The sequence below is a fragment of the Tamandua tetradactyla genome, chromosome 4 (genome assembly GCF_023851605.1).
Source record: "Tamandua tetradactyla isolate mTamTet1 chromosome 4, mTamTet1.pri, whole genome shotgun sequence".
Taxonomy (NCBI): domain Eukaryota; kingdom Metazoa; phylum Chordata; class Mammalia; order Pilosa; family Myrmecophagidae; genus Tamandua; species Tamandua tetradactyla.
Genome location: NC_135330.1, coordinates 104,041,637 through 104,058,281, shown reverse-complemented (window position 1 = coordinate 104,058,281; position 16,645 = coordinate 104,041,637). Strand labels below are relative to the sequence as shown.

The 16,645-nt window shown below is 35.9% G+C and overlaps 1 protein-coding gene across 7 annotated transcripts in view; it reads right to left on the bottom strand.

Annotated features, from left to right (window-relative positions):
- LOC143681249 (uncharacterized) overlaps positions 1–16,645 on the bottom strand; it is a 147,816-nt gene that overhangs the window by 6,375 nt on the left and 124,796 nt on the right. The gene's annotated exons all lie outside the window — the stretch shown is intronic.

Sequence of the window (16,645 nt, the reverse complement as noted above, 5' to 3'; positions counted from 1 at the left end):
GCATGTTGGGGGGGGGGGATTTAATCTCCTCTCAATTGACCTTAGTGCCCGCTGATAGAGAAAACCTGGAAGCCACCAATGGTCACATATAATGAATACATTATTCAGGTGCCATATATGAAATCTATCAGTGTTCACAGGGAAGAGGGACCATATGGCATTGGAAAAGACACAGTAGCATCAAATCTATATGAAAAATACGGAAGTTAGTCCATTATTTCTCCACCATGAACATAAAGACAGAACTGACTAGGTTTGGGGTGAAGGTACATATGAAATCTTGAAGTGAATTTGCTGTAGGATATCTTTTGGGGATATAAACATAGATCTAAGTTTCAAGACTAGGAAACCTCAAATATTGATTACAATTACTTCAAGATACAGATATGTTTATTATCAGAGATTTCCCGAGAAATAGAATGAACATTATATATGCACATGTATATAAAAGAGATTTGGTTTAAGAAATTGCATAATCAGTTGTGCTGGCAAGTGTAAATTCCACAGGGCAATGTGCCTTCTGCAAGACAGTGAAACTCTGAAAATAATGATGCTGAGGTTTTTATCTCAAATTTCTCATGGAAGTCAGCAGGCTAGAAATTAAGGAGGAGAGATTATAACTGAGGCAGAAATTCCTCTCCTTCTGGAAACCACAGTTCATCTCTATTTTCCTTAAGAATTTCAAATGGTTGGCTGAGGTCCATCCACATTATTGAGGGTAATCTCAATTTAAAGTAAACTGTCTGTAGATGCCAATCACTTCTGCAATATATCATCACCACAGCAACATCTAGATGAGTGATTGAATATAAAACTGTGTACTATATCCTAGGCAAGTTGATTTCTAAAACTAACAATTGCAGTCCATCCCTTGTCAACTCTGAACCCACATGCATATCCTCAAACCATACTTACCCTCCAAGTAAAAATAATAACAAAGTTAAAATTCCACTTAATATAATACATCTTTTCTGAACAGATCAGACAATGCATTATCCCATTTCCCAAATGAGGATTCAAGATCTTGGATGATATTCACTCTTTTCCTTGATGTCCATTTATTTAAATACTGTTATGTAAAATTAACACAATTTATGCTATATAATGATGTAAGTGGCACGAAAACAAAGGTGATACACACAAAACATATTCATAACGTATAAGAAAATAATACTCATAACTTTATTGCTCATTTCTGTAACTTGTCATTTATATGCTAGTAACGTATATTTATAAATAGTTTCTCTCACTACCCATTATCTATTTTCTTTTACAAGTTTCTCAGGTTACTGTGGTTCTTTGCCTGATGGATGACCTAAACCCATTCCTTAATGGAATGGCATTAGTAGTCCTCTTTAATTGGGTTATTGTCATTTCCATCAAATTAAGTCAAAGGGCATAGTAGTACTAAGATATACCCTATGTGATCTCCTCTGTTTAAGACATTCTGTTATTTACCCCTCTTGTGTAGTAACAGTCAATGTCCCCTTGGTAATCAGGAGAAATCACTTCAGACAGTTCAGTAACTTTCTTCTTTGACATTCAGATACATGAGGAGCTAAGTGTTTAGGAAGCTTTCTTATTTTCCAGTTCAATGGAATAATTGCTATGTCTCCTGTTGGAAGCACCCCATCTCCCTTTGGGAGTAACAACTCCAGAGCAGCCAAGTGGAAGATCACAGGGACAGGAGCAAATATTTTGCTAGTGGATCACTAGCAGTGATAGTGAAGATGACACTATTTTCAAAACTTGATTCATAGACCCATGAATCCTAGCTAAGTTAAACAACACCTTATATTGGATGTTGCTACAGAGTGTATATGGCCTAGAGATCACTGCCTCAGTCACTGCGAGGTATTTTGGCACAGCTGGCTCCATAAATGAGCCTTCAAATGTCATTCCATTGATTTAACATTCTAGCTGCTTCAGGATGGTGAGTTCCATGAGCATGAGTTCAAATTCATACTTCTTTCCTGTGAAGTGGTTTCCTTGATCAGAAGAAATGCTATGTGGAATCTCAGGAGGGTGGGAAAAGCATTCTATAAGTTCATGGATGGCAGCTATGGCAGAAGTACTGCATGCAGGAAAGACAAATTCATGTCTTGAATAAGTATCTATTCCAGGTAGAACAAAACACTTCTCTTACTAATGGAAGTGGCCCAGTGTAATCAAATTGTTACAGCTGAGCACCTCATATAATGGCGTCATGAGGACTGAGTGTTGGTCTTTGATGCTAGCAAATTGGGCACACAGAATCATCTATAGCCAGATCTGCCTTAATGATGGAAGTATAAGTTGCTGAACCCATGAATAACCTCTATCCCTGCCATTATACCCACATTATTCATGAGTTCATTGGGGAATGAAATGAGCAGCTGAGTAAACAGGAGTCCTGGTGTACACAGAAGGGGTAATCCTATCATTTGATTTTTAAAATCCTCTGATAAGGTCACTCTTTGGTGACCATTCACTTGGTACACTAATACCTTCATTGTGCCCATTCAGATGTTTACCTTATTAATTCTCTCACAGAACTCCTTGTCACCAATTTTCAAATGTTCTTTCCAAGTTTTTAACCACACAGTTCCATCAGCCTCAGTCCATGAGTGCATATACAAATTCACCTCTAGCTCTTACCCCTTCCAAGCAATATAAAAAGACCAGATGAACTCCTTGAAGTTTTGTCCACAGGAAGCCTTACCCTTCCCACTGCTCTTCTAGGATGTGCCAGAATGAGGTTCAGGGCTGCAGTTCTCTACACTGGGGTGGTGATTAAATATCAAATTGTGTGTAATCCAGGCTCAGGCTTCTCATCCCAATCAAATTCACTTCATGACAGTCAATTCAGCTAACATAGTAGTTGTGGCTAAAATTTAGTCTCTAAAGACCCAGTGGTAAACAAAACTCTATTTCTCAAAAGGAAGGCAGATCATTTCTCCAATATCATAATAAGGTTGTACACTATGATTCACTTAAAGTGGTCAACCAAAGTTTCTAAACTGCAAGAATGAGATTTGGTTGAAATCACAAACCTCGCATCCTTTAAGTCCTTGATGTCAGATATTTGAATTTCTTTAAAGTCAACCAGTTGTTATGGCAATGGTTACTAAAAAATATCTTCACAGCAACATCTCTGCCATTGTTTGGCCAAACAACTGTGCACCATTAGCCAAGATGTCATGTAAAATTAATCAACACCTTATGTTCAACTGTATTATGATTATATACAATATATAAAAAAGTGATTGATGAAATTTTAACTGATATTCCTTAAATGCATGCTCCTTCTCCTTAAGTCTTCCCTGTCCCAATTATCTGCAGTTGTAGCAACTGCATCTGTCCCAGCTGTCAGAGCAAGCTGCCAGTCCTATCACATTGACATTCAAGATATATCCTAGTCTGACAACATACCATTTTTTTAATTTTTTCTTTTTGTATGGGCAGGCACTGGTATGGCAGGTGATAACTCGGCCTGCTGAACTACCGTGGCCCACCCAAAATATCATTTTTGAACTCACCCCTTCTATGCTCTAAATCACCATCATCTCTCACCCATGTCAGTGTAGTTATTTCTGAAAATTTGCAACCCTCTGCACCTCTGGGTATTTTTTTTTCTCCTGAGGATTTATTATTATCTTTTACACTATTACATATTTGTTATTTATCTTATTTTTTCAACATGTAACTGAGCTATCAAGTGGTAAATGAAAAGTGGTAGAAATAGGAAGTGATGAATGAGAAGGAGAACTGAGAGAGGAACTAGAGAACCACTTAAGAGATGATCCAAATTGATTGAGGTTCAGAGGTAGGTGCCTGAGAGGTGGGTGTCTAAGAGATGGCAGCAACTGTTGAAGAAATATTTGAAAGATGAGAGATGCTACTGCAGAGGAGCTGAGCATTGTTCTTTTTTGCTGTTTTGCTTTGGCTTGACACAAACAAGCAATAAGCACTTAGGCAAACATTCATATTATGGTGCATGTACATATATATAAACTTGCACACATGTACATTCATAAATAAATGGCTTTGGATATACCATTCCAATTCAAACTCTTTATTGGTGGCACATCACAGGGCATTTGTATTCCTCTTGATCCTTTGTTCTGTTTTCCAGGTTTAAATTCTATAATACCCTTTATTTTTATCACTGTACATTAACCTAGTAAATCATCATCTAAGTAGTTTTTCTGAGAATAGGCAATGATAATAGGAAATTATGAAATAAATAAACAGAATTACACTTCAGCTCTGACACTTAAAGGTGATATGAAATGATGACTCCCTTGTATATAAAATGGAAAGCTGAACATAGCTAAAAGAAGCCATAAAACCTTTTTTTTTTCTTTTTCTTTTTTTTTTTTAACTTATCAGTGAACTGAGATCACTAGGAAAACCACTAACTTGACACGGAACCAGGGGCATTCAGAGAGACATATCTGAGATCTGTTTACCTGGAGCTGAATCTTCTGGAGCCATACAGTAGTAGGAACACTTCGATGTAATTTTGTTTATGGGCTTGAAGCTGAGTTTGGACAAGCATAAGAGTGTGAAACTCTTGGATGCTATGGTCTTAAGAGGGACTCTAAATTTTGTGCGATTTCCCTGCAAAACTCACCAAGTTCTCAATGTGAGGATCCAAAAGATATCCTTGTTCCTCTGGCAGGGGGAGATGAACAATCACTGGGAAATACACTCAGACCTTCCTTATTGAATTCTACTTCCCAAAGAAAGGACTTTTCCAGAGACATATTCCAGCTTGGGGACTAAATCCTTCCCTGATCCATACTTCCTATTGGCTTCTTTTATTTCCTAAATGAAGGGCATATTAATGGAAGGAAATAGACTGGGGACTCTGCAGTCAGGGAAAGGTGTAAAGGGCAAGGGGAATATTTACAACTGGAACATATTTGTGAAGCTGACAGCTCAGACACAGACCCACTAAAACACTGGGATTTAGTCTTAAGGCTATATAGAATTCTCTCTCCCCATAACTCATAAACACACTTATAGTCTTCTACACTAATATCAGACCACTAATAAAAGAAGATTGCTGAATGAGCTACAAGACACAGACTCTCTGAGGAGAACATAAGGAAGCTCAAATTCAAATGCAAAGACAAGACAAGGTCAATTGAAGCATTATTTTTTTCCTTTAGAGAAGTTGTGGGTTTATGGAATAGTCATGCATAAAATGTAGAATTCCCTTAAAACACCTTGCACTGGTACAGAATATTTGTTATAACTGATGATAGCATATTGCTACAACTGTACTATTCAACTATGGTTTAACATATGGTTCATTATTTGGGTAGACTAGTTTCATGGACTTAAAAAAATTTTATTGTTACTACATGTGCAATCTAAAATGGGGCCTTGTAATTCAGATCTATATATTTCATTGCTGTTAATTACATATGCAATGTTGTGTTAGCAAAACCACCATCCATTACCACAACATTTTCATCATTCCAAATAGGAATCCTGTACATTTTAAGACTTAACTTCCCATTCCCTATCCCCACCTCCTCCCCTTATAACATTTATTCTAGATTCTGACTTTAAGAATTCACTTATTCTAATTATTTTAAGTCAGTAAGATTCTACAATCTTTGTTTCTTTTTGGGCCTGGAATATTAAACTCAGTTTTATGCCTTCAAGGTTAATGCATATTGTTGCATGTATCAAGACTTCATTCCTATTTATGGCTGAACAATATTCTATTGTATGTATATACATTTTATTTATATATTCATTGGTTAATGGACAGTTGGGTTGTTCCATCTTTTGGCAACTGTGAATAATGTTGCTATGGATAGGGGTGTGCAAATATCTAATCAGGTCTATGCGTTAGTTTGGATATATACCTAGTAGTGGGACTGTTAGGTCAAATGGTAGTGCTATACTTAGCTTTCTTAGGAACCTCTAAACTGTCTTCTACACCAGTTGCCTGTATTACTTTGCCACAAGCAAATTCAATGAATAGACCTATTTATCCACATCCTCTCCAGTTTGTTTTTTTCATTTTCATTTTCTTTCTTACTCTAAAGAATATTTTACTGACAAATCTTCACACACACAGAGTCCATATATGGTGTAGAATCAACGGCTCACAATATAATCACATAGTTGTATATACATCACCATGAAATTATTCATCACCATGATAATTTTTAGAACATTTGCATCACTCCAGAAAGAGAAATAAAAAACTCATACATCCCATGCCCCTTACCACACCCTCTCATTGACCACTAATATTTTCATCTACCCAACTTATTTTACCCCTTATCCTCCCTATTACTTTTTTATTTTTTTATCCTTATTTCTTTTACTCATTCATCCATACCCTGGATAAAAGGAGCATCAGACACAGGTTTTCACAAGCACATAGTCACATTGTAAAAGTTATATCATTATACAATTGTCTTCAACAATCAAGGCTTCTGGAACATAGCTCAACAGTTTCAGGTGCTTCCCTCCATCCATTCCAATACACCATAAGCTAAAAAGGGATATCTATATAATGCATAAAAACAACCTCCAGGTAAACCTCTCAGCTCTGTTTGAAATATCTCAGCCACTGAAGCTTTATTTTCTCTAATCTCACACTTCCTCCTTTTGGTCAAGAAGGCTTTCTCAATCCCTTAATGCTGGGTCCTGGCAAATTCTGGGAGTTCTGTCCCAGGTTGCCAGGGAGATTTACAACACTGGGAGTCTTGTCCCATGTAGGGGGGAGGGCAGTGAGTTCACTTGTTGAGTTGGCTCAGAGAGAGAGGCCATACCTGAGCAACAGAAGAGGTTCCCTGGGAGTGACTATTAGGCATAATGTTAAGTAGTTTAGCCTATTCTTTGCAGGAATAAGTTTCATAGGGGTGAGCCCCAAGATCGAAGGCTCAGCCTATTAATTTGGTTGTCCTCACTACTTACAGGAATATCAGGAATTCTCCAAATGGGTAAGTTTAATATTTTCTCTTTTCCCCGGACCCCCAAGGGAATTTCGCAAAGACTTCTTTATTCACTGCCCAAATTACTTGGGATATGTTGCGGCATCACATTAACCTGGACAAACCAACAAGATCTCATGATGTATTCAAGATTCCATGTACTTATGGTGTTAATAAACTGACCCTACAAGTTAAATTAGGCAATGTGCTAACCAAAATATAAATTTTCTATCAACTAAACATCTCTCCATTTGGTTTCACAGGCTTTAAAATACGGACGATATCATCCTTTACCCTGTACTCTGATCTACCTCAGTCCTATCCAGATCAGATTCATATGTAATCCCTTTTTCAACTTTTTAATATTTTAAATAGTTCATGTATGGGGTAGTACTGACTTTCATAGTTTCAGAGCTCTAACTCTGATTGAAGGTGACAAATGAACATCTGAATGTTCTGGGAATGATTAGGTATTATTCAAAGAGCTCAGTATCTCAGAATTTAGAAACAGCAGTTATAACTCGAGAACAGATGTGACTGCTGTAAGAGCTTACAATCTAGGACTCTTTACAACAGGCCCCAACCTGATAACCCATGCTCCTGACTTCAGTTCACTGAGTTTTTATATTATAGTCTATATGAATGAGGCATGATATTGTCTTTTGGTTTCTGACATTTCATTCAATATACTGTCCTTAATATTCATTCACCTCGTTGCATGACTCAATAACTTCATTCCTTCTTGCAGCTGCTCAGTAGTCTGATGTATATATACACCATAGTTCCTCCTTCCATTCCTCAATTGTTGTACCCTTAGGCAGCCTCCATCCATTGTGGATCACAAACACTGCTGCCATAAACACCAGTGTGCAAATGTCCATTCGTGTCCCCACACTCAGCTCCTCCATGTATATAATAAGCAAAAGGATTTCAGAATCATATGACAACCCCACCCCTAGTCTTCTGTGGAAGGGGCTGGACCTCTCAGTTTCCCTACTGACAGTGAATAGATACATCTTTTTCTCTGTATTTTCTCTAGCACTTGTTTCTCTTCATTTTTTTTTTTTAGGTGCATGGTCCAGGAATTGAACCCGGGTCTCCCACATGGAAGGCAAACATTCTACCAGGGAACCACCGTGCACCCTCTGTTCATTTTTTAAAAATATGTACACATGATACAATCCAACCTAAATAAATAGACATGCCTTCGTCCCCATAATCTATATGAAGACATTTCCTTTCCTTCCAGTGGAAGCATATTATGATGTTAGTATTGACTATAGACCCTAGCTTGCATTGACTTTTCTTTTTCCCTTATACCATCTATTTTCAACCCCTTGCAACACTAACATTCATTGGTTTTCCCTCATCCAAAGACTTTTTTTTTTAATTTATACATTTAATCACCATCATTGATCACTTTAGGCACTCCTAAAATATACCATCTCAGTCTATCCTCTAGCTTTCCTTCTGGTTATGAAACCAGCCCTTCTCCTGCAATCATACTCATATACAGCTTCATTCAGTATACTTATATTATTGTGATACAGTCAGATAGTATTGTGCCATATATTTCTGAATTTTTTTTTTACCTTTCTGAATTTTACAAACAGTCCTGATGCACAATCTGTGTTTTTCAGTATCAAATGCCCAATTTCTACCCTATTTCTATCTCCTGATAACCTCTGTTCTTTTTTTAAATAGGGTACGTCTTCTATTATTTATTGCAAAAAATAACATATATATGAAAAGGGCAATATATTCCAAAACACATCACAACAATTAGTTATAGGATGGATTTCAGTGTTTGATATGGGTTACAGTTTCACAGTTTCAGGCTTTTTGTTCTGGCTGCTCCAAGACACTGGAGACCAAAAGAAATATCAATATAATGATTCAAGAGTTATCCTCATTTGTTAAATCCTTTCTTCCCTTTTATAACTCCACCGTCTCCTTTGATTTTTTTAGTTATTTATTTTTTATTGATATATATATTAACATACCATGTAATCATCCAAAGTGTATATCAATGGTTCACAATATCATCATAGAGCTGTGCATTTATCATCACAATCAACATGTTTCTTTTTGTGAAAAAAATGCATATACAAAAAAGCAATAACTTTCAAGGCACATTTCAACAATTAGTTGTGGAACAGATTTCAGAGTTTGGTATGGATTACAATTCTACAATTTTAGGTTTTTATTTCTGGCTGCTCTAAGATACTGGAGACCAAAAGAAATATCAATATAATGATTCAGCAGTAATCCTCATTTGTTAAACCCTATCTTCTGTGTATAACTCCACCATCACCTTTGATCTTTCTCCCACTCTTTATGGGTATGTGGGTTATGGCCATTCTATATTTTTCATGTTGGAAGGGGCTGTCGATAATATGGGATGGGGGGTGTAACTAGTTGATGTTCTCTTCTGAGAAATGCCTATTCATGTCTTTTCCCATTTTCTTTCTGTTTCTTCTTTTTTTTTTACCTTTTTTTTTTGCATGGGCAGGCTCTGGGAATCAAACCTGGGTCTCTGTCATGGCAGGCAAAAATTCTGTTGCCCATTTCTTAATTGGGTTGTCTGTCTTTTTGTGGTTGAGTTGAAGAATATCTTTATATATTCTGGATATTAAATCCTTATTTGATACGTGGTTTCCAAATATTGTCTCCCAATGCATAGGCTGCCTTTTCACTTTCCTGAGAAAGTTCTTTGATACAAAAAAGTGTTTAATTTTGAGGAGAACCGACTTATATATTTCTTTTTTCAATGCCTGTTCTTTGAGTGTAAGGTCTAGGAAAATGCCTCTTATTACAAGATATATAAGATATTTCCCCACTTTTCCTTCTAAAAGTTTTATGGTCTTAGCTCTAATGTCTAGGTCTTTGATACATTGTGAGGGTATTTTTGTATAGGGTGTGAGATATGGATCCTTTTTCATTCTTCTGCATACAGATATCCAGTCCTCCAAATACCACTTATTGAAGAGGTTCCAGTGTCCCAGTTGGGTTGGCTTGACCACCTTATTAAGGGTCAATTGTCCATAGATGAGAGGGTCTATTTTTGAACACTCAATTTGAGTTCATTGGTCAGTATATCTATCTTTATGCCAGTACCATGCTGTTTCGATCAATGAAGTCATTTAATATGCTTTAAAATTAGGTACTGAGAACTTCCACTTCATTTTTCTTTGTCAAGATATTTTTAGCTATTCAGGGCAACCTGCCCTTCCAAATAAATTTGGTTACTGGTTTTTCTATTTCTGCAAAGTAAGGTGTTGGAATTTTAATTTGTATAGCATTGACTATAATGAATTCGGGTAGAAGTGACATTTTAACTATATTTAGTGTTCCAATCCATGAATATGGTATGCCCTTCCACTTATTTAGGTCTTCCATGATTTTCTTTAGCAACTTCTTATAGCTTTCTGTGTATAAACTTTAGTATTCTTAAATTTAGTCCAAATATTTTATTCTTTTGTTGCTATTGTAAATGGAATTTTTTTCTTGATTTCCTCCTCAGATTACTCATCACTAGTGTATAGAAACACTACTGATTTGGGGATGTTGATCTTGTACTCTGCACTTTGCTGTACTCATTTATTAGCTCTAGTAGCTTTGCTATAGATTTTTTTTCGATTTTCAACATATAGTACCATGTCATCTGTAAACAGTGAGAGTTTTACTTCTTCCTTTCCAATTTGGATACATTTTCTTTCTTTCTCCTCTCTAACTGTTCTGGTTAGAACTGCCAGCACAATGTTGCATAACAATGGTGACAGCAGGCACCCTTATTTTAGAGGGAAAGTTTTCAGTCTTTCCCCATTGAGGATGATGTTAGCTATGGCTTTTTCATATATTCGCCTTATCATGTTGAGGAAGTTCCCTTCTACTCCTATCCTTTGAAGTGTTTTTATCAAGATGAGATGTTTGATTTTGCCAAATGCCTTTTCTGTATCAATCAAGATGATCATGTGGTTCTTCTGCTTTGATTTGTTAATAGGGTATATTACATTAATGGATTTCTTATGCTGAATGAGCCTTGAACACCTGGAATAAAGCCCACTCGATCACATGTATAATTCTTTTAACATGCTGCTAGATTCAATTTGCAAGTATTATGTTGAGGATATTTGCATCTATATTCATTAAAAGGATTGGACTGTAATTTTCTTTTCTTTTTGTATTTTTATCTGGCTTTGGTATTTGGGTAATGTTGGCCTCACAGAATGAGTTAGGTAGATTTCCCCCCTTCTCAATTTTTTTGAAGAGTATGAGCAAGGTTGGTCCTAATTCTTTCCTGAATGCTTGATAGAATTCATATTTGAAGCCATCTGGTCATGGACTTTTCTTTTTTGGGGAGCTGCTTGATCACTGACTCAATTTCTTTACTTGCCATTGGTTTAAGGCTATTTCTTCTTGAGTCAATGTTGGTTGTTCATGCCTTTCTAGGAAGTTGTCCATTTCATCTCTGTAGTCTACGTTATTAGCATGTAGTTGCTAATAGTATCCACTCAGTATACCTCCTTTATTTCTGTGGGGGCAGCGATTATGCCTCTCCTTCCATTTCTGATTTTATTTATTTGCATACTCTTTGTTTTGTCAACCTAGCAAAAAGTCCATCAATTTTTTTTTTCTCAAATGAACTTCTGGTTTTGTTGATTTTCTCTATTGTTTTCATATTCTCAGTTTCATTTATTTCTGCCCTAATCTTTCAACTTCCATCTCTGTAGTCTACGTTATTAGCATATAGTTGCTAATAGTGTCCACTCAGTACCTCCTTTATTTCTGTGGGGGCAGTGATTATGCCTCTCCTTCCATTTCTGATTTTATTTATTTGCATACTCTTTGTTTTGTCAACCTAGCAAAAAGTCCATCAATTTTTTTTTTCTCAAAGAATGAACTTCTGGTTTTGTTGATTTTCTCTATTGTTTTCATATTCTCAATTTCATTTATTTCTGCCCTAATCTTTGTTATTTCTTTTCTTTTGTTTGCTTTATGGTTTGTTTGCTGTTCTTTGTCTAGTTCTTTCAAGTGAACAGTTAATTCTTCATTTTTTCTTTTTCTTTTTTAATATAGGCATTTAAGGCAATACATGTTCCTCTCATCACAGCCTTTACTGCACTGAATAAATTTTGATATGTTGTGTTTTCATTTTCATTTGCCTTGATATATTTACTGGTTTCTCTTGTAATTTCCTCCTTGACCTACTGGCTCTTTGAGTGTATTGTCTAACTTCCATATATTTGTGATTTTTCTGGCCCTCTGTGTGTTAACTGATTACCAACTTCATTCCATTATGGTCCAAGAAAATGTTTTGTAGGATTTCAATCTTTCTAAATTTCTTTAGAGTGGCTTTGTGGCCCAGCATATGGTCTATCCTTGAGACAATCAGTAAAGATAACAAGAAAAAAAATTAAGCTATGACATATAAAATCCCAAAGATAAAATGGTAAGAAAAAGTACTGCCTTTACAATAATAACATTAAATATTAATGGACTGACCTCCCCATAAAAAGTCATATACTTGTAGAATGGATTAGAAAACAGGACCCATACTTATGCTGTCTACAAGCATAAGCATGTCCTTTTGTTCTGAATTGAGTCTCTTGTAGACAGCATAAGTATGGGTCCTGTTTTCTAATCCATTCTACAAGTATATGACTTTTTATGGGGAGGTCAATCCATTAATATTTAATGTTATTATTGTAAAGGCAGTTCTTTTTTCTACCATTTTGTCTTTTGGATTTGATATATCATATCTAAATTCTTATTTAATTTTTTTTTTACCTTTACTGATTGTCTCATTTCTACACTCTTCTCCAGACATCTTTCTCCTGTTTTTCCCTATCTGCCTGTAGTGCTCCTGTGCTGTTTTGAAAGTGTTATGCACCCTAGAAAAGCCATGTTTTGATCCTGACCTCTAATCAATTCTAATTAAATTACCTAAATGGAGATGTGGCATTCCCAACTGTGGGTGTGACCTATTGATTAGACAGAGATGTGACTCTAACCATTTCAGTAGGTTTGATTAGTTTACTGGAATCCTTAAAAGAGTAAACATTTTAGAGAGTGTCAGAAATGACAGAAGCCTCAGAGCCAAAAGAGCAGATGCAGATGCTTGGACACCCGTTACTTCAGATAACAGACATGGATGTCTGGAGATGCTTGGAGCCCAGCAGACATCATCATGAGATGTTAAGCAAGCTAGAACGTAGAGAGAGCCAAGGGAAGCCAAGAGATAAAAGCCAGTCCTGGAGAAGCAAAGTAAGAAAGCTGACAGGAACAGAGGCTGAAAGTAACAGAGCCCAGGAGCAAGGGACCAGTAGATGCCAGCAACATGACTACTCAGCTGACAGAGTTGTCCCTGGCCCACTGACCTTCCTTCAATTAAGGTAATTTTCCTTAGATGCCTTAGTTTGACATTTTCATAGGTTCAAAACTGTAAACGTGTAAGTTATTAAATTCCCCCTTTTAAAAAAGCTGTTCCATTTCTGGCATTTCACATTCTGGAAGCTAGCAAACTAACAGAGCTCCCTTTAATATTTCTTGTAGATCCATTCTCTTAGTCACAAATTCTCTCAGTGTGACACCCTGAAAATATTTTAATCTCTCCCTTTTTTTGAAGGACAGTTTTCCAGGGCATAGAATTCTTGGTTGGCAGTATTTCTTTTCTTTTTTTTTTTTACATGGGCAGGCACCAGGAATTGAACCCGGGTCCTCTGGCATGGCACGTGAGCATTCTTGCCTGCTGAGCCACCGTGACCTGCCCAGGTTGGCAGTATTTCTCATTCAGAATGTTAAATATATCATACCACTGCCGTCTCACCTAGATGGTTTCTGCTGAGAAATCTACACATAGTCTTATCAAGCTTCCCTTGTATGTGATGGATGGATTTTCACTTGCTGCTTTCAAAATTCTCTTTGTCTTGACACATGACAATCTGATTAGTAAGTGTCTTGGAGTATGTCTATTTGGATCTATTCTATTTGGGGTATGCTGCACTTCTTGGGTCTATAATTTTGTCTTTCATAAGTGATGGGAAATTTTCAGACTGTATTTCCTCCATTCATCTTTCTGATCCTTTTCCCTTGTCTTTTCCTTCTGGGATACCCACAACACATATTTGTGTGCTTCATGCTTTCAGTCAATTCCCTGAGATCCTGCTCATATTTTTCCATTCTTTACCCTATATTTTCTTTTTTGTGTCAAATTATAGATGTCCAGTCCTCTAATTCACTAATTCCTTCTTCTCTCTCTTCAAATCTATTTTAGGTTTCCATTGTTTTATTTCATCTCTTCTACTAAGACTTTCATTCCCTTAAGATCTGTGATTTGTTTTTTTTCAAACATTCAAGTTGCTCTTTATGTTCACCCAATGTCTTATGTGTATCTTCTCTCAACTTGTTGATTTTTGATCAAATTTTGCATGTTTATTCAAACATCCTGAATTAGTTGTTTCAACTCTTGTATCTCAATTGAAATGTTGGCTTATTCTCTTGTCTGGGTCATATCTTTGATTTTCCTAGAATGACTCATTATTTTCTGCTGGCATCTAGGCATTTGATTTCCTTCTTGGTTGGTAATTCCAGACTCTGTACAGTACCATTCTTTTTTGATTACCATGACTTTCTAATAACTTTTAAGAACTTCATTCTGGTTTTCCAAACTTCATTCTTCTTCACTAAGATGGCTATAGATATTTAGAGCCTCTAAATTTGATGACTGGCTTTTCTATTTCTGAAAAGAAGGCTGTTGGAATTTTGTTTGGAATCACATTGAATCTATAAATTGACCTGGGTAGTACTGACATCTTAACAATCCATGAACACAAAATATCTTTTAATTTGTTTAGGTCTCCTTTGATTTCCTGTAGCAAAAAAAAAAAAAAGTTTTCTAGCCATTCTGATACATCATTGCAATCTTAATTTGCCATTTCCCTTACAGCTAAAGAAGATGAGCACCTCTTCATGTGATTTTTAGCCATCTGTATTTGCTCTTCAGAAAAATGTCTATTCATATTTTTTGCCCATCTTATAATTGGGTTGTTTATTTTTTGTTGTTGTTGGGTTGTACAATTTCTTTACATACATGGGATAGCAAACTTCTATTTGATGTATGGTTTCCAAATAATTTTTCCCATTAAGTTGGCTGCCTCTTTACCTTTTTGACAAAATCCTTGGAGGCCCAGATGATTCTGAGGCACTTCCATTCATCTTTTGTGTGTGTGTGTGTGTGTGTGTTTCTTGTGCTTTGGGTTTAAAGTTCAGGAAAATACCTCCTATTGGTGGGTTTTGATGATGTTTCCCTGGATTTTCAAACAGTTCTATAGTAATGGCTCTTATATTTAGTTCTTCAATCCATTTTGAGTTAATTTTTCTATAGGGTGTAAAATATGCATCCTCTTTTACTCCTTTGACTGCTGATATCCAATTTTCCTAAGTCCATTTATTGAAAAGACTACTCTGTCTCAGTTCAGTAGATTTGGAAGCCTTGTCAAAAGGTCAAATGACCATAAATTTGGTGGTTATCTCCACACTGTCAATTCAGTTTTATTGCTCAGTACTTCTATCTTTGTGCCAAAACCATGCTGTTTGATGTCTATGGCTTTGTAGTAAGCTTTTAAGCTGGGAAGTGCTAATTCTCCCACTTTGCTTTTCTTTTTTAGAGTATCTTTAGCTATTCAAGACAGCTAATGAATTTGGTACCTAGCTTTTCCAAGTCTTCAAAATAGGTTGTTGGAAGTTTGGTAATGCATTGACTCTAAAGATCAATTAAGGTAGGACTGACATTTTAACAACATTCCTACTTCCTATCCATGAGCACAGAATATCTTTCCATCTGTTTAGATCTTTAATTTTGTTAAACAATATTTTGTAGTTTCCTCTGTAGAGGTCCTTTACTTCATTGGTTAAGTTCATTCCTAAATACCTGATTCTTTCATTGGCTAATTTGAATGAATTTTCCCCCCTTAATTGTCTCCATATTTAGATCATTATTTGTATATAGAGACATTTCTGATTTTTGTACATTAATCTTGTATCCTACCACTATATGAAATTTTATTTATTAACTCAAGTAGCTTCATCTTGGATTTCTCCAGATTTTCCAAGTATAGAATGAGATCATTTGTGAATAATGAAAGTTTTACTCCTTCCTTTCCTATCTGGATGCCTTTTATTTCTTTCTCCTGCCTAATCACTCTAGTTAGGACTACTAGTACAATGTTGGATAACTGTGGTGACAATGAGCATCCTTGTCTTGTTCTTGATTAAGGGGAATGTTTTCAATATCTCACCATTGAGAATGATGCTGGCTATGGGTTTTACATATATGCCCTTAATGAAGTCGAGGAAGTTTCCTACAACTCCTGCATTTTGTAGTGCTTTTACCAGAAAAGGATACCGAATTTTGTTGAATGCTTTTCCAGTATGAATAGATATGATCATATGATTTTCCCACTGAATTTATTAATTCACTGTATTACATTAATTCATTTTCTTATGTTGAACCATCCTTGCATTCCTATTATAAATCCCATTTGGTTGTAATGTATAATTCTTTTAATGTATCACTGGATTTGATTTGCTAGAATTCTGTTGAGAATTTTTGCATCTATGTTCCTTAAGGAAATTGGTCTCTAGTTTTCCTTTCTTATAACATCTCTATCTGGTTTTGTAATTAAAATGATATTAACTTC